The following is an 18,491-nucleotide window of genomic DNA, read 5'->3' on the forward strand; positions in this document are numbered from 1 at the left end:
CACTGAACACTGTAACATTTTCCACTGTAAAGGTCACTGAGGAGAATAAACTCGCCCACTCTAGGATCTCTACAGTACCCAAATCCCGAGGTTGAAATTTATGGATTATTTTTTTAAAATGAGTTTTACTATTATACTGCTACTCAAACCTGGCACAAACTCAAGACAAACACTTCCACTGCTGAGGTAAAAATATGACAAACGAAAGATATCTTTTGTTAAAACGTTTCTTTAATCGTTTATCACGAACGAATTGTTGATTTCACCAGCCGAAACTTAATTTTATCAGAAAACTTACTTTCATATTCGATGCACAACAGACAGAATTGTGCAGTCGATGATTTGCTTACACGCTAAGTATTATGATCAAATTGGCTTTTTGCAACTAATTGGTTAAAACTAATACCGAATTTTAGTGACAAGTCTATGGAAGGGGTTTTTTGAAAGTGTCTTAACGCAACCCATTATTTATCCCTGGCTGCGCAAGGTGCGACTGAAAGTTGTGTGACTGTGAAACGTTCAGGTTGTATTTGCAAATGGTGATGTGAAGGATGCATTAAAGTGTATATTTTCCAAATAATACATGAAGCAGTGGATTAACAGCACAAAGTGCATTTATGTTTTTGTAAGCACTTTATGTCAGAGTTGAACATAACAGGGAAATACCGGGGTGGGGGGTGGGGCGCGGGGGATAAAGCATGTGGGAGATTTTTGTCTGCAGGTTGTCGTAGCACTTTCACGCTGCGAGAGTGAGTGCCTGAACAGAATGAATACCATCGTAATCATGGGCCGGGGGGGGGGGTGGTGGAGGGAGAAGGAGACTATCAATCACTGAAAGGGAAACTAACACGAGACACAGGGTTCGCGCGGACTGACACTGCGCGCACCCTCTTCGCCCCCTCCTCCCACTCCTCGCGGGTGCACGTGCGCGAGTGAGAAGCAGGAACCACCGCACATGCGCCCAGCGGCCAGCGAGTGATGGAATCCCAACGAAGCGGAGCGGAATGCACGCATGCGTAACAGGTCTCAAAACCTTTCGGAATCGGAGGGGCGTGCACGCAGAGCGCGCGATGGAGCGTGGGGGAGGGTGGGGTCTGTGGGTTCTGCTGGTGATGGAAGGGGATGAGAATGGGCGGGAGAGCGCGTCGGCGGCGGTGAACGCGCGCACGATCGGGAGCAGAAGTTGTCTACTCGACATTCCCCTGGAGCGTTCCCGGGGTTTGCAGCGGCGACGCGTGCGTCACTCACACACACACACACACAGAGCGTCAGCAGCAGCTGAATGTCAACAAGAAATGAAACCAAGTGAGAGTGAGTGAGAGAGGGAGGAGGAGTGGCGGCGCTGCACGGCGCAGGGTGGGGGGCTCGCTTCGTGCTCTCTCTTTCTCACTCTCTGTGTACACTTCAAGATTGCAAGCTCTTCACCTCCACGTTGTGGGGAAAGAGAGGCAACTAACCTATTGGAAAACATAACTCAAACACGCCGCTCGCTCACTCTTTCTCCCCACCCCATACACACACATTCAAAACAAGCCAGCAGCCGCGCCGATTCAGCTCAGCTCCGCTCCCTCCGCCGGTGCCCAGGCTCGTTTTGGAAAGCGCTTGGCGCACAGGATCATGAGGTATTTGTTTTGAACTTGGAGCTGGCTTGAACATAGTCGAAAGTTAACCGGTAAGGAGAATGCAATCTGTTTATTTTTTTAAAGGTGGTTGGGAGGGATGATTGTGGGGAGAGGGGAGTGTTCGTGACCTCTGTGATACAAGTGGCTGTGCTGATGTGATTTGTTGCAGAAAGAGAGGAGGCAAATCAGCCGCACTGACAAGCATGGTTGCTGCTTGTTGGTTCGAGCTGTCACGATGCGGACATACTGAGTAAAATTGGAGCACAGTCCGAGCCGAGGCCTTGACCGAGCTCTAAATGGCAGCAGCAAAAGGCATTAAAAGCCTTGGCATCTTGCTCCAGATTCTGCCAATACAATGGCATTCTGCATTGATCTGTTAATGTTTTGTCTTCAGAGGTTTGTTTGTTGCAAAATCACATCTCAAAACATCGTGTTGTGAACGTGCAAGCATTTTGCACGATTATGCATTCAAAATGTTTGGTAATGCCAACTAGACAAATTGGCAGTTTCTTTGTGCAATTGTGAAATAATATCGAGTATGTTTTTATGTTCTTTACTATCGGTGCCTGCATAATACACCAAACAAGCCTGAAATACAGTGTTTGTGACAATGTATTGTTTGTATATATAAACAGCAAATGTGTTCGGAAGCCTTAACTCAATGATGACCATGTTTACACGAGAACGATTGTTTACCTCTGTAACTGATTTTATTTGTTCCTTTTAACAGTGGCGTTGAGTAAAGATCGCGATTGCTAAGTCGATTCAGTTTATAGAATTAGGAGAGTGACCATATCTGGAAAACGATAGCCCAAAGAGATTACGCGGTGTCCAATTTTGTCAATGAAAATATATGTATTGCTGAGTGCGCGACCGAGATCATTTCAGAGCGCTCTGGCTAGCAGCTTGCATACTTTCGTTGCAACTTGAACCATCTTAAAAATGCCTGGGTTTTTGCAAATGCTGTACGAGCTCTGGCTTATTCTGATAATAGCATGCATTGAACAATATTATGTCTATTTGTTTCCTGCATTTGCTGTTTCACAGTGACGATGGCAAAATCTAAGCTTTTAAAAATGTGTATATACACAACCGGAATTTTTTCGGGAATATCCTGCAAGGACTCTTAAATCATAATTAGAACTTCTAATGGTTTACCACAATTTTCCATGCACTCAGTGTAGTTGTTGAATGAAATACGCTATTCTGACAAAAGAACTCGCTGTATTCTTGTTTATGCGCCCTTGTGGAGCTAGAGACACATTGACAAGAATAGAGACGTGTAAATTACCTGGTGCTGTCATCTTGCCGCTATCAACCTAGATTTGACATGACGCTGGAGGATACAATTTTGAAACTGTATGACTCTAAATAAATAAAAATTCTGTATGAGGAAGGGCGTTTTTCTGTGTCCTTTATGTAATTAGGAGGTGGTGGAAAAGTATCACTTTGGGCAATATTTCGAGTCTGGATTGTTTACAGTCAAAGCTTCTGGCTTCCTCCATGGTCTTGGCTGAGGTCCCAGTGTTGTAGAATAGGTCCAATACAGCCATATCTCCAAACTAGCCCCTATTCAAGATAACTCAAACAAGGTTTTGACATTGCTTAAAATGTAGACCGAAGCAATATACTAGACAACTGAAATAGAGTATTTAGGCAGAAGATACGAAAATAAACTTTAGAATTCACCGCGTCAAGCCGACTGGAATAGGTAATGTCTAAAATCATACAGCTATTATTGAGCCAAGTTGAGACACAGAAAGGGCAAGGCTATGTCAATGAATGGAAATGCTCGTTAGATGATCTCTTCACATTTCCCCTTTTTTAGCGGAGATTTCAGAATTAGACAACTGGAATAGAATATACTACATATTAATTTTCTGGTTCAACTAAGAATATTTGTGAACCTCGCTTTTTTAAATCATAAAACATTGGTGCCAAATATGATCCCATAACTGCATTAGCTTTACCTGCATTTTATATGACCAAAATCTTTTGCGCAAAAGCAGAATATGGAAAGGTTGCATTTTTATTTATAGTTAAGATGACAAAACTTATTTCTGGGAAAAGATTAGTTCTGGGATGATCATAAGTGGATTTTAATATAAAACATGCCCAGTATATGTTTTAAAGCGAACAGCATTCTAAAAAAAATTGATAACAGCAGATCCAATATACAGGTAGGCTAATGTATGAAGAAGAAACATTGAGATTGTCAGGTTTAACGTTTCTGGTAATTGGGCCCAACAATAAACCTGTCTTTCTCTTTCACTGAGCGACTTCACTTAAATATATAGAGGGTTCTGTTTTTATTTCAGAGAGGCAGCGTTTTGTAAAATAAATCCTTATGCTACTGTCAATGTTTGACAAACCAGGCCAATGTTATTCTCCACCTACCCATTCTATCCGAATTGACCTTACAACTGCAAAAATTTTAAAAATGTGCCCGAAGGTGCATTGAAACAACGACCTTCTGTAGATCGAAACTGAAACGTCTTATTTGATTATCTATTTTATTTCAAAACGTGGCAATGTGACAGGTACACGTCTGAAAAGTTATATATTTAACTCGAAATGTAAGCAGTTATGGAATATAGGCCTCTAATATAATACGAATCACTGATTGTGTATTTTCAAAATACACAATATCGTCAACGGTCGTTTTTCGTTTCTACAAAAATTTGTGGACTAAGTTCATCATTTGTGTTTTATTGGGTTCCTCGGAGCCATACATAGCATTTACCTGCATTGTGTATTACCTGTAAAATATTACTGAAGCATTGTCTTGGAAAAGAGAGCTGAACGGACACTTGAAGAGACCTGCACTAAATAATTGCTTTGAAAATAGTCACAGAGTTAGGTGCAAAACAAGGGTGGAGATAATCGCCTTTTGCACAGCTGAGTGTCGTATTGTTTACTAATCTGTGGTTTTAAAAGTAATCACTCAAAGCCGTGATAAAGAGCGAGCGGTTTGCTGCTTGCCAGTCGAGTTGTGTGTGTCAGTTATTTGTACGTTGTGTTGAGTAGCTCCCGCAGTTTGTCTACCTCTGTCTGTGTGTGCGGTGACCGCGCGTCAGCACTTTCAGGAGCCTTGCTGCTGACTCACCTGCGCACAGACCAAAACGTGACGCCTCCCCCCACCCCCGGCCATTCCCGATGAATCATCGCAACCCACTCACCGGCCACGGGCCGCTTTGATTGACAGGCCGCCGTCGCCAGTTAGCAGCGACCACTGCCTTCTGAGTCTGGCTCAGTGGGACCAATAAGGTCCGCGAGGAACGGGTCGCTGTGCTGATTGGTGGGCTGGGTCAGCGGATGGAACGCGGTGTTGTAGTCATTGTTGGCAGCGTTCGGAGCGTATTGTTGAAGAAGCTTGGCGTTTGGAAACATTGAACTGGCGATCGCTAATCCCCCCCCCAATCCTTCCCCCCCCCCCCAATCACCCGTGATCGAAGGGCAGCGAGAGCCCATATGCCTGCCACCCGCGCAAACAATTCATCACCCGTAACTGTACAAGACCGAGGGCGGTCAGAGCTGATCGCTGATTTCCGCCACTCAGTAACCAGCCGGTGACTCATCAGCATTGTTGTTACTGATAACATTGTGATGAAACGCTCGGTTGCATCCCCAGCACTTGATGGTGAAAGGTCGGAAAATATTACAGCACCTAAAAGCATCTTGCCGACCAGATCTAATCTTTGTGAATTGCGCGTTCCACACGTCTGTGGGGGCAGCCTGATTTTGCAGGCATGTTTCATTAAAGTGAGAATGGCACTGTCTTTCATTTCTGTTTTTGTTTCAGGTATTATGTAATTAAGATTAGTGAAACATATTAAACGTGTTCAAAACGTATGAAATTCTTGGGAATCTTTTTGGAAATAGTACCTGCTGATCCACTGAAGCCTGAAAAGACTTATTCAGCATCCAACGTAAACATGCTGTTACATATCTTCCATAGTGACTCACTGTTCACAGTTATAATTCACACCAGCTGGGTGAAATGCAGGAAAGTGAATGAGCATAACAAAACATAAAATTAGAAAAGAGGGTTTAACCAACAACCTACATAATGCAAATCATGGCCTAATGATGGCACAATTAGTCAAAGTTCGCAAATTTATGTCCCACTGGGAAGACTACCACTCCAATGCATTACAATGTTAGACTAACAGACACTGTCTTTGGGACAAAATGATAATCTGAGGCCTCTTGGGTGGGTGTAATACATCTAATGGCATTATCTTGTAGAGTTAGGGGACTTTTCTCCAGCATTCTTGCTAATATTTATCCTTCATCTCACATTACTAAAACATACAAAATCAAAGAGTATTAGAAATATTCAGCAGGTCTGGCAGTGTCCCTGTGGAGGATTAAGTTAATGTTTCAAGTTGAATGTGACTATTAGAACCCAGAACACATTTTAAACAAAGCATAACTTTTTCTTCACAGATTATGCCATATAATATTACAGAATATTTTTATTTGGAATTTCTAGCATATGCAGCTTTTATCACTAGAACTGATGTTTGAGAGGTATTTCGTATTAAGTTGGCTTCCTCATTTCTTACATTACTGTCGTGACTACACATCAAGGTACTTTATTTGGCTATAAAGTATTTTGGGATGTCCTGAATTCTTAAAAGACTCTGCATATCAGTTCTTTTTTGTCCTTTCAGTTCAGTTCCTTGACTATTCTGACTATGTCCTTATTATTCTCTTTTCAATTTTGTTTCCGGTGGCAGAGCTTTCAGCAGGTTTATCTATGCACTCTCTTCTACCTTGTTGTTCTTCATCTTCAATGGCATTCTCAGAACTAATCTATTCATTCAAACATTTAGTCCTGCTTTTAACTACTTGATAATCACTTCTGCTTCTATAGTACCTTGTGGTATAGCTTTGCAAACCATCATGGATTGGACTACTTGAGTCTCCAGGAATTAAAGATTAATTTATTGGGTATTGCTGCAAGTAATTTGGGGGAAAAATGCTGGGAATTAAAAATTGTGTGTACTTTGAATGTACATTTTATTAGCTTTAAAGTGTAGAAAATGGAGAAATAAAGGGCCTTTGACTGGCGAGGCGGATGGAGGGAGGAGATCATGTCTTCAGAATTACAAGTACATTTTATGATGTTAAAATACTTTATGAACAGAAGTAGTCTTTTACATTGTATTGCGGACTTTATGTTATGTTCATTTAATCCCTGATGGCAGATTATTTGTAAATGCTGTTTGATTTTCAAGATAAACAAGCCAAATACAAAGTCTTTCAGACAGTTGCTTTACAGAGATGAAACACTCTCCCTCAGACACAGCCATATAGGTACCTTTTTTGATTTATGAACTAAAACATTAGAGTTATGATTAAGATATACAAACATGCTAACATTAGAATATAGGGTTTCAATCTTGGAATAAACAGACAGTGTTTGTCAATATGATCTCATAGACTTGCACAGCCATCTTAAGGAATTGGATTAATTATCTGATACCATGTGCTCTCCAGGCAGTTATAGTTTGGCAATCGACTTTTTGGCATGTGGTTTTTGAAACTAGCAATTTGTTATTTTTCAAAAAAGTTTGTAAAGCATTTAGAATTATTATTTATCTCCCTATTAGAAGTCTTGCTTATAGTTCATGGCCTCACACATTTGTGATACTTCTCCTTAGCACTTTTTAAGAATAGTTGATACTCAACAAATTCTACCAGCCATGGTTGAACTTTTTCAAATGATTGATTCCAAGTTTGAGTTGTACCTTTCCTGACTTCCAATTTCTCAATAGCTGGTACAGACAAACCAAAAAAGTTTAGTAACTTTTATGTGTAAATGTAAGGAATTATTCTTAGAATTTCCATAATTTACAAATTTCACCTCTTTTAGATCCATTAAAGATGAAAAGCAAACATCAGTGTTTTATGTTTTATTTTACTCTCTCAAAAGACATAACCCAAAATGTGTCCCAAATTACTCTATCCACCAAACAAAACCAGAGTGCTGCTTTGACAATTCATTAACTCCTGCATTTATTTTAAGTCTCCACAGCAAACAATCCATCTAGCCTTAGGGATATGGGCCGGTGCTGGCAGGTGGGACTAGATTGGGTTGGGATATCTGGTCAGCATGGACTGGTTGGACCGAAGGGACTGTTTCCATGCTGTATATCTCTATGACTCTATAAGGAATCGTGCATCTGTAGTCTGTTAATTCTATAGCATTATCACGCACAAAAAAATCAATTTGTGTGCTCTAGATACACATCAGGAGGGCATATTGTGAAGTTTCACATGCTCACTTAAGGTTTGCAGTTAAATTTTTGTAATGGTTGAACCTAAAGTGCTTTGGAAGCACAGAAACAAAACTTTTACCTTTGTTCTTCTATCCTTATTAAATGAGGCAGTCTCAAACTTAGCATGAGAAAGGTAATTTACAGGTTTCACATTATATCTGATTTTTAATTTAGTGCTGGTAGAAGCACAAGCAAATGCAAATACACCCAAGGAAAGAGTGTAAAAACCATTTAAGCAGTGTTCTCTGGGGGAGGCATAGATCTAGTGGTATTATCACTGTACTGTTAATCCAGAGACCCAGCTAGTGTTCTGGCGACCCAGGTTTGAATCCAGACATTGGCAGATGGTGGAATTTGAATTCAGTGAAAATCTGGAATTATGAATCCAATGAAGACCATTAAACCATTGTTGCTTGTTGGAAAAACCCATCTGGTTCACTAATGCCCTTTAGGGTAGGAAATCTGCCATCCTTACTTGGTCTGGTCTACATGTGACTCCAGACCCACAGTGATGTGGTTGACTCTTAACTGCCCTCTGGGCAATTAGGGATGGACAATAAATGCTGGCCTAGCCAATGATGCCCTTATCCTGGCAATGAATGAATTTTAAAAATCCACCTGTTCACTAATCCATTTGTTCAGGTGGGACTTGAATTTGTGACTTTTGGACTAGAATTAGGGATGCTTTCACTGCATCATCAGAGTATCCAAGCATTCTTATATATTTTCTAATCAGTCTTTATAGAGATGTTTGCCTCTGGAGCAGATGGGACTTGAACCTAGGTCCCCTAACCAGAGGGAACCAGACATTACCACTGTGGCCCCAAGCATCGTTGTTAACTCAGTGGAATATATTATTAACAGGAACTTGAAGGAGCACAAACAAAGACTTTGTCAATTATCCCCAATATTTATCAATGAACGAACAGACAGCAAAGTGTGTGTAAAGTGAGGGAATCATACATTCCCCACTCACAGCATCCAATTTATGGTATTTAAGATGATTTTACACAAACAAACAACATGCTAAAAGTTTAATGTTGCGATCAAACTTTGTATAAGCTAAACAGAACAATCAATTGCTATGTTTTAAAATTGTAAAGTAATGAACTTTATTCAAATAGCTGTCTTACCTCCTGTTTATTTTCTGCTGATCTTCAAAATTTTTTAAAGTAAAGCAGTCAATTTTCATAAAATTTATGAATCTAAGACCAAATATTTCTTAGCCACGTGGATATAAATCAGCACCATCATTTCATATTGCTTGGAGTTTGTGCCCCTAAGGTTTCTTTGAAATATTAATGTGTCAAAAATGAACTTTTGAAATCAAAGGTAATATGTTTCAATTTTAAATATAAAAGTAAAAATTGCATTCTATAATCATAGATTAGTCATGTCCTTCTATTCATGTCAACAATCCCAAAGCCTTGTTTTTTTTTAATCACATACTATAAATTAAATCAAGTAACAGCAAAATTATGTGGATACTGGGGATCTGAAGTCAAAAAGAAGGTGCTTGAGAAATTAAGCAACTCTGGCAGAATCAATGGTGAGAGAAAGATAGCTAACATATTGAATCCAATATAATCTCTTCAGAAAAAAAGATTGTTCTATTTAAATTAAGTAACAATTTGCAATTTCCATTCTTCCTTATTATAAGAAAAGTATGACTTTTTGAGCTATTTTTTCGATCTCTGATTTTAATTTGTACTTATTTACCAAAGTTTAAAGATTAGAAATAATATGATTGTATTTATGTAGCATTATTTATATCTCCTCAGACTTCTAAACCATTTCATTTATTTTTAAAGTATAGTTGCTGTATCTGGGCGAATATGTTAATCAGTTTGCAAGAAGCACGATATCTAATGCAGCAAATTAACAAATAGCTGGATAATCTGCTTTTGGTAGTGTGAAGGAGAAATGTCGTATAGCCCTGCTATTCTTCAAATAGTACCATTGACTCTTTGGTGCTTTGTTCAGGAGGTAACTGAGGATGTTTAATGACTCATTTGAAAGATAACACTTCTTAAAAACTTAACACTTTTGCTGTACCTTGGTGTCAACCTCGTCCACATGCTCAAGTCCTGATGTGTATCTTCAACCAATGTTGCCCTTTCTCATTGTTGTGAAATTGCTGTCCAAAGAACAAAAACAGATACTTATACTTTCTGTCTACTGATAATTGCCAACTGAATTTATATCAATCACTTTAAGAACAACTGTGATGTTTGAACACACAACACACATAATTTTGATTTTATAAAGTGTCTTATATCTAGATTCAAATGTCCAGGTGCATAAGCAGCATAAGGGATTCAAATGAAAGGAAATGGCAATTTGGTGGAATGAACACTATTTTGTTCAAAGAAGGAAGTGCATTTCCAGGAGACACTGTTGTAAAGTGACTGAAATATTCTGAGAATTCATTAATGAAAAGAGATATACTTCACTAGTCCAGACTATTTTTAGTTTGCCTATTCTGGCAAATCTATTCAGCCTTTATTTTCTTGACTCTTTTCTTACAATGTAATAAATCTACTGTTAACACAAAAATTTATTATAATCAGTTATTTCATATTTATTTACTAAATTTTCAAAGCACTCTGTAATTACAAACTGATAGCATAGCCTAAAATAAAATTAGCATATACCCCTTCAGGCAAAATAAAATTACCTGCATGTCTCATACTTTTTTGTGTATTTTTCTAGTTTTTTTTAAACTTCTTGTTCTGTCTTGCTGTCTGTTTCTTGTTGAAATGGTACTAAGACAGGGGTGAAACTTTTAGTTTTGGTGAGATGTAAATCGATGTTGCAGATTGGTCACCCATAGTGCACCCTGCTTGGTTTTTGTTTCCATTGACATCAAGTAAAAAAGGCTTGTGCGGAGTTTAAAACAGGCAGCTGATTCAATCCATTACCGCCTGTGATCTGGTTGACTGCAGTTGAATATTTTGCCCAATATTTCATGCTGCTGCCTTTATCAGTCTGAATAGATTTTACTTTGTGTTTTTCTTTCCTTAAGTTTGTTGTTCCTTAAGTTTGTTGTTCCCTTTGCCTTCTTGCTTTATAAACTTCTCACTCTGTGTATGCCTCATGTATTTTGTGGATAATTTTTGGCAAATGTGCTACATAGCCATTCAAAGATCAACTGGCTGCTGATTTCTGGTACATTTTAAATCTGGACACAATATTTTAAATGTGGTATAACCAATAGTTGTGTATATAACTTTGGGATTTTACTGTTGCATCTGTGCTCTTAATTTTTAAATCCTTGCTCCTCATATGCCAGTACACCTTTACCAGACAGCTTGTGTTTTTAAACACCTGTTTATCTGAATGCCTGGGAGCTTTCACTTTTTCTTCTCATTCATTCTTCTTCCCACAACTACCTCCACTCCAATTGAATCACATCATAGTCCTTTACCTTACAGTTCACCTGAGATCTATCTGCAGAATCTACTAACCCACGACTTGAGTGTATGAAGTCGTCTTAACAATTAGTCACGCTCCCTGTGTGTAAATTTTCATTTCGTGCTCAAAGCAGTAAAATGGCCCATAGATTCTTGGAGCAAAATCCTATTCATGTCCCTTCAGTCCAAAAGCTATCTATTAAGCATTAAGTTTTCTATCTTTTGACTAATACCATCTTCATACTAACAGATTTCCTCCACTACCTTATTCTTAATTTTATCAAAAGATTCCTGAACTTTTTGAAATTGCATGGGTATATCATCCGCCTGTTTTCCATTGTTATGCTCCTGTTATTTTTTGAAAAGACCCTGTTATAATTGTCAGCTATGACCTGCTTTTTACAAGGCAGTTGCCAGGCTAATTGACTTGAATTTTTCTTGGCAACCATTCCTCAGGCACAGCATCCATATCCAGGTATGTTTGAAGGAATATCTTTAGATTGTGGTCTGTATTTCTTCTATAATTAAACTGCATAGTCCCTTGCCTACATGCAGTAAATTATTTTTTGAGATTTTTAAACTCTGAAAAATTTTACTCATTTTTCCCTTTTTTTTCTGTGTTGTAATTTGGTCTTTCCTTCTCTTCATTTCTCTTTCTGTACATGTAGATTTAATTCACACAATGGCTTTGTTTGCTACATTTTTGTTTATTTCTCAATCCTTAATGCTTATTGGTCACGGACAGAGATGGACTGTTACGTCTTCGATTCTCCAGTGTCACAGATGCCCTTTTGGTCCTCGCTGCATGATTATTAGCTTACACTTTTTTTTGTTTCCAGCTGCCTTCTGTACACTGAGCATGTTGAAATATCAGTTATCAATTTTGATGATGTGTTGTGATGTGGACATTATCTTTATTAAAATGGAAATTTGACTTTGCTGGTTAAATGGCAAATGTTTTTTGAGAAAATTAACCTTATATATAAGGCAGTTTCAGGTAATTAACACCTTTTTATAATTTAATATTGTAGAAGATTGAGTTAATGATGTATCTCTTTCAAGGTGACTAAACTTATGTCTCATTGACTTTCGATGGTTTTGCTGAGTTTTTTTAATAGAGGTAAGACTATTCAAAGTTGTTTACTTTTACTGATGATAATACTTGTGAATGGACTTAGAGACTGAGAGATCAGGGTATGATAAAAATTCATTTTATCTCCTATCTGAATACATGTTTTTACAAATCGTTATGCAGTTATAGTTGGGATCAATAAATCCAATTGGTAGTTTAAAGATTTGCTTTTGTTGATTTACTTTTTCTGTTGCAATCCTTTTCAGGATTGTAAAAAGTGGTTAATTTTAGGGGCTGTGTCAGTTAATAAAACTGTAAATCAGAAAAACAAGTGAATATGAAACTTCAGCCAAGATCCAGATGCATAGCTGTAGTTCATCAGATGTCCTGGAATGATCTTCAAAATTTGTTAATCGATAAATGGAAGGGCAAACATTTTTCACCCTGGCATGCACACAGAAATATTCAGGCATTAACTCCTTAAGTAACAATGTCCTGTGATGTTGTACCATTGAACTTCATAGCGATTCCTTTTAAATATTTGGTCAAAGAAGGAGAAGCCAGATAAGGAAAACGTTTTTACTTGCACTGAGAGGTTAAAGTCTGGAATGCATTGCCTGAAAGTTTGGTGGAGGCAGGTTCAATTCAAAAGGATGGGACTGCTATTTGAAATAGAAGAACCTCAGGGTTACAGGGAGGAGGTGGGAGAATGTTGTTTGGTGAATTGCTCATTCGGAGAGGTGTGAACACAAAGGGTTGAATGTTCTCCTTAGTGCTGCAACAATTCTGCATTTCTGGCTGATCTTGGTTTTGCAGCTTTTTTTTTCAAAAAATAGCTTGTATGATTTTCTATTTTTGTTCAGCATATAAGGTTTTGTCACATAGTTTCCCTTCTTATTTTATAGGTCCATCTTTTGTTTAATGTTCATGTTATGCTTACACTATTGTACTGTGTTAGAAGTTTCCACCAGCACGGCCACCTGTCCATGACCCCCGCCTCTTTTATCACCCTATCCTTCCTGAAAATGTTCTAACTGGAAATATTAAATTCCCAGTCCCCTTCTCCTTACAACTATGAAATTTTATCCTTTCATTGCCCTTAATGTTTGAAATCTGATGAAGACAGCAATGAGCTTGCCAAGATGATGTCTGCATTCAAATAGCTTGTTAAAACTCACTGTCTATGCTTTCACATGAAGAATATGCGAAATCTGAATTATAGGTTAGTGTCCAATCGTACAAGGGAATATTCCAGTCAGGTTTAGAAGAAAAGGAAATCTATAAAGGTCTTTCAGCTCTCCAAGAAGTGGTTGAGTCTTCCAGTTGGGGATTTGTAACATCTGTTGCTGAGAAATGATAAATTTGGCAGCTAACATTCATTTACAAGTCACAAATTGAAAATAGCTCATTGTAGGAAATCTTCATAACCCTGTGGAACATAGTCATAGTCTTTTAGTTAATGCTTTATGTAAACATACAGTATATTGTGTGCAATAGTGACACAAGAAGTGAAGAACCTGATAAATACTGAATTTCTTTGATACAATTTCTCAAGAAAATAGATTTCTGGAATAAACAGTTCAGACTTCCAACTTTGCATTGTTGTGCATATATTAGAAATGTGGTTACATGTAGCATATGATTTTCTAAACATATAATTAATGGTTGGAACATAGTAATCTCACTTGAATTTCTAATATGTACTTCTGGTTAGCAAAGGTCCTCAGTAGCACAATGAAATTGGGCAGTTAGTTTTTGTGTTATTTCATTGTTAATGGACAAGATTGCTATGTTTCTCATGGGATGTACCATGATTCCACAGGTGTACAGGGTAGAATGATTGAAGGCAGCTTTGCATTTTTAATGTATGTCTATGAGGGCAAATACTCAAAATTATACTCCATGACAGCCTTGCCCACTTGCAGTTAATGTACTTAATTTTGAGTGCAATTTTCTGATGGTTTAAAATTTAATGACTGGAAAGATATGCATATCACACACACTTGAATTTTCAAAATGCAATCCTGATAGGCACAGCAGGGCGAGAGTATGAAGACACAAATTGCCTCTGTTGATTTTAAGGAGAAGGTGAGGTCTGCAGATGCTGGAGATCAGAGCTGAAAATGTGTTGCTGGAAAAGCGCAGCAGGTCAGGCAGCATCCAAGGAACAGGAGATTCGACGTTTCGGGCATAAGTTCCTGAAGAAGGGCTTATGCCCGAAACGTCGAATCTCCTGTTCCTCGGATGCTGCCTGACCTGCTGCGCTTTTCCAGCAACACATTTTCAGCTCTGTTGATTTTAAGTCAGAATAGACAATTGGGTTAAAGAAGACATGTTTGCCTCCAAAGCACAAAATGAATCTGTTCAAAGTGAGAAGGCTTGAAATTTAGAAGTCAGTCGATGGTTTGCCTGAATTCACACTGGGCAGTTGCTGTAAGTTTGGTACTAAACACAGCCCTGTTAACACTGCCCTAAAAAGAGGTAATTACAAATGTCAATAATAATGTTTAGAAAAGGGTTATTATATTACTTTATAATTATAATTTATTGATTTTGTGCTTTAGAGATGGAGATCATTTTGGAAATCTGAGTACCTTTGTTTCACAATTTCTGTTTTTTGTATAACCAGTTGGAAATTTATGTAGTATACCATCACCAGTTTTCAGACCAGTTAACTCATAAAAACCTCTTAGCACCATGTCCTAGAAAACAATAATGATACTTTCCACTAACTTGTTTCATTTGGCCAATGAAGTTTTGTTTTTCACAGGTGCATTAAACGCTGCCCAAAACTTTTACTGGAGTTGCTGAATGATCTGGCTGCTTGCAGCTGTTACAACAAGCCAACCAGTCTGTCAAAATTATGGGAAAAAAATTAAAATTAACCCCCCTGCAGATTCATCATAGGCCATCATCTATACCTGGATTCAGGTGGCATTCCTGTCTCCAGCCAAACATTATGACAAAACACATGTAGTTTTCTTGTTGTGCTTTCAACTTCCAGACGAGGTTTAACAGTTCATTGATTTGGTTTCAGTCCAGAATTATAATAGTGATCATGATGATTAAAACTGGCCATAAATTGGCCAACCCCAAATTTCATTATGACTAATATTTCTGGAAACAAAACAAAACCTTGCAATTCTGTTATTTTCCTTCCCTTTTCATATTTAAATGATGCCAGAATAGAATCACGAATCTCAAATAGTTTTTATAATCCATTCAAACTTTGAATCCAAATACTGGTGGACTTGAATTCTTTTCATTTCTGAGAGCTGATTTGTTTTGCAGAATGACTTGTTTCTGTGACTGAAGTATACAGATTGAACAGCTAAAACAGGAGTTGACTTTTATGGTGGGTGACCTATTTTAATTATTTTCACAGCAGTTGAAGTGAGAGAAAAATGCATTGTTTATCGTTCATGTATTATGACCGTCAAGGGTAAATTTTATTTGGCCAAGTTTTGCAATATTATCTGTTCCAAATATTTTGACAAATGGTAAAGAAGCTTCACCTCCTATTTTACACGAAGAATGGGTTATGAACTTTCATTGGGTCTCCATAAGTACAAGATTGTGTTGAATGGTGCACCAGAATCAAAGGGCCAAATAGCTCATTCCTTTTACTATTTCTAATGAATGCATTAAATCATCCTTACATATAATTTCTGGTAGCTTAATTCCATCTTACCTCTGCAGCATCTCCCAGTTCTACATACCAGTTTATACAAACTCTTCTTCTAACTGCTTGCAGTGCCTTCCTTTTCCTTTTCAAGGTAGTCAAACTTTCAGGGGTCCCAGCCCTGTTCTGTGTATCTACGTTCTGCAATCCTGGCTATGTCTCTGTGTTTGAGTTCTTCTGTTACCACTTTGTTAGATGAATGCAAATCCTTATTGCTGAATTAAACACTTCCCATGTTGTATTCTCATCAATTACTTTCAGGGCAGGTATAACACAACCTATATGCAAAATAAAGCTGGCCATTCACTGCACCATTCATTAATACGCCTTGGTTTCAGAAGGCTTGCTATACCAAGGTGACATTTTTATATTTTAATCTGATATTCTCAATTGGTGAGCAAGTTAATTTTATGATATTGCTCATTTTTACAAGGAACAACATTTCAATGAACCTGGGAAATTTTCATCCCATCAATTTCGGCAGTACTTGTGATTCAGTCTGCGAATTTCCAAGGCCACCATCAAATCGTCTGTAATATGAGCCACCTTACAAATTTCGTTTCGTATTCGCATTTTAAGCAACTGGCTTCTAATCTGCTCTGCAAGAGATTTGAATTGTATTATTTATATGGAATTGCAACTTACTTATTGCATGTCTGCAACATCTGTTTGTTTGAAACAGATTACTGCACTCTTAAAAATGACTAATTAAAGTTAATCAACTGGCACTGCTAATCAGTTCTCAACTCTGCATGACAGTAGTGCTAATTAACTCAAGTATACTTACTTCAAATCCAGGATATTATTTTTGGATATATTACCAAATTGCTACTGGAGTTCTCCCAAAGATTAATGGAATGTTTAGGTTACACTGTATTCTTCATGGAAGCAAATTGGAAATCAAAATGTCCCTCTTCCACAATCAATGACAGCAGAATGAATTATGCATCAGTTATACCTTTTTAAAAAAAAACAATTGCAAAATTGGAAGACCAACCTTTTTTTTCATTTGCAACCAATTGAAATTGTGCAGCACAATCTCTTTTAAACACTGGAGCCCAGACTTATTGATATTCATTCAGCTGATTCATTCTGACAAGTTCAACAGTTCCTCCAATATATTTCCCAGATGATGCATTCTGACACAAGGACTCTGCTCAAAATATTAATTAACCTTTACTACAAACAAAATGTTGGAAATACTCAGCAGTTTAGACAGTTATCTTTGGAGAAAGCGAGACAGGTCAGTGACCTCCCAACAGAATTTATCATTGCTTTTTACATTAAATTACCTTTTTTCAGGTATTACCCATATTTCCCAAATTGTTCAACATTTATTTCAGAGTTTGGGTGCTTCAATTTACTTTTTTTTAATCTTATGAAGAAATATCATCATGACACACATTAATTTAACAAGAATGTTGAAACACCAAATCAATCAATAGCAGCAGTTAACCTCAATGGCGTTTTTTTAAGATAGTTTGTAATTATTGCATTTTTCAATGGGTTCAAGCAATGCACCTGTGTTTAAGTCATGAACTTTTTTTCTGATAATACATTGATATGTACTGATATGGAATTCACAATTATATCTTGTACTTCTGCTTTGTTCACCCCTTATCCATGTTTGTGCATTTTAATCTTAACTCAGTAAAATAATGTTATGTAAACATTTTGGGAGAAGAAAGTGTAATTTCTCCTGGACCCTCCCTAAGGACCTGGCATCCAGCCTAGTGAACAGTACCGAATACAATGAATCTTAACTAGTATTTTAACAGTATAATTTCCTTGCTTTTGAACTCCACTTAGAGTCATAGAGATGTACAGCATGGAAACAGACCCATTGGTCCAACCTGTCCATGCCGACCAGATATCTCAACCCAATCTAGTCCCACCTATCAACACCCAGCCCATATCCCTTCAAACCCTTCCTATTCATACACCCATCCAAATGCCTCTTAAACTCCATATGTTTTTAAAAGATCATATGAACGTTGTACTACTATCCTCCAAGATTTGTGCACATACGCTGCCAGGTGTGTCTGTTCCTTCACCATCTTTAAAGTTGTATCATTTGCTTCCTTCAAATTCTTCTTATCAAATTGAATTGACACCTGCTTTTTCTCATATTGGTGAGTTTGACTTGTATGGTTTCTGAATTTACTGTGACTTTTAAGCTTGTTGTTCTGTAGCTGTGATTTTAAAGAGAGAGTGCATTAAAGATACTGATGGACATCAGATAGCATACAGAATTGTGTACATTATATCAGGTCAAGAAAATTGGATTGTATAACACTAATGCAGCATCAACATAGGCATGACAGTCCACAATTATATACCCAGGTGAACCACTGAAATAGTTTTTTTGACTTTGATGCTAGTATAACAATATGGAATTAACTTGGATACTATAAT

At 37.7% G+C, this 18,491-nt stretch overlaps 1 protein-coding gene across 1 annotated transcript in view; it reads left to right on the forward strand.

The window, feature by feature from the left end:
- Positions 1-1,130: 1,130 nt before the first annotated feature.
- Positions 1,131-18,491, forward strand: part of bach2b (BTB and CNC homology 1, basic leucine zipper transcription factor 2b) — a 275,550-nt gene continuing 258,189 nt past the window's right edge. The window contains exon 1 of the mRNA XM_060820958.1: positions 1,131-1,672. The gene's annotated coding sequence lies outside the window, so the exon portion shown is untranslated. The remainder of the gene's footprint in view (positions 1,673-18,491) is intronic.

Source organism: Hemiscyllium ocellatum, chromosome 3 (assembly GCF_020745735.1).
Source record: "Hemiscyllium ocellatum isolate sHemOce1 chromosome 3, sHemOce1.pat.X.cur, whole genome shotgun sequence".
NCBI classification, from domain to species: domain Eukaryota; kingdom Metazoa; phylum Chordata; class Chondrichthyes; order Orectolobiformes; family Hemiscylliidae; genus Hemiscyllium; species Hemiscyllium ocellatum.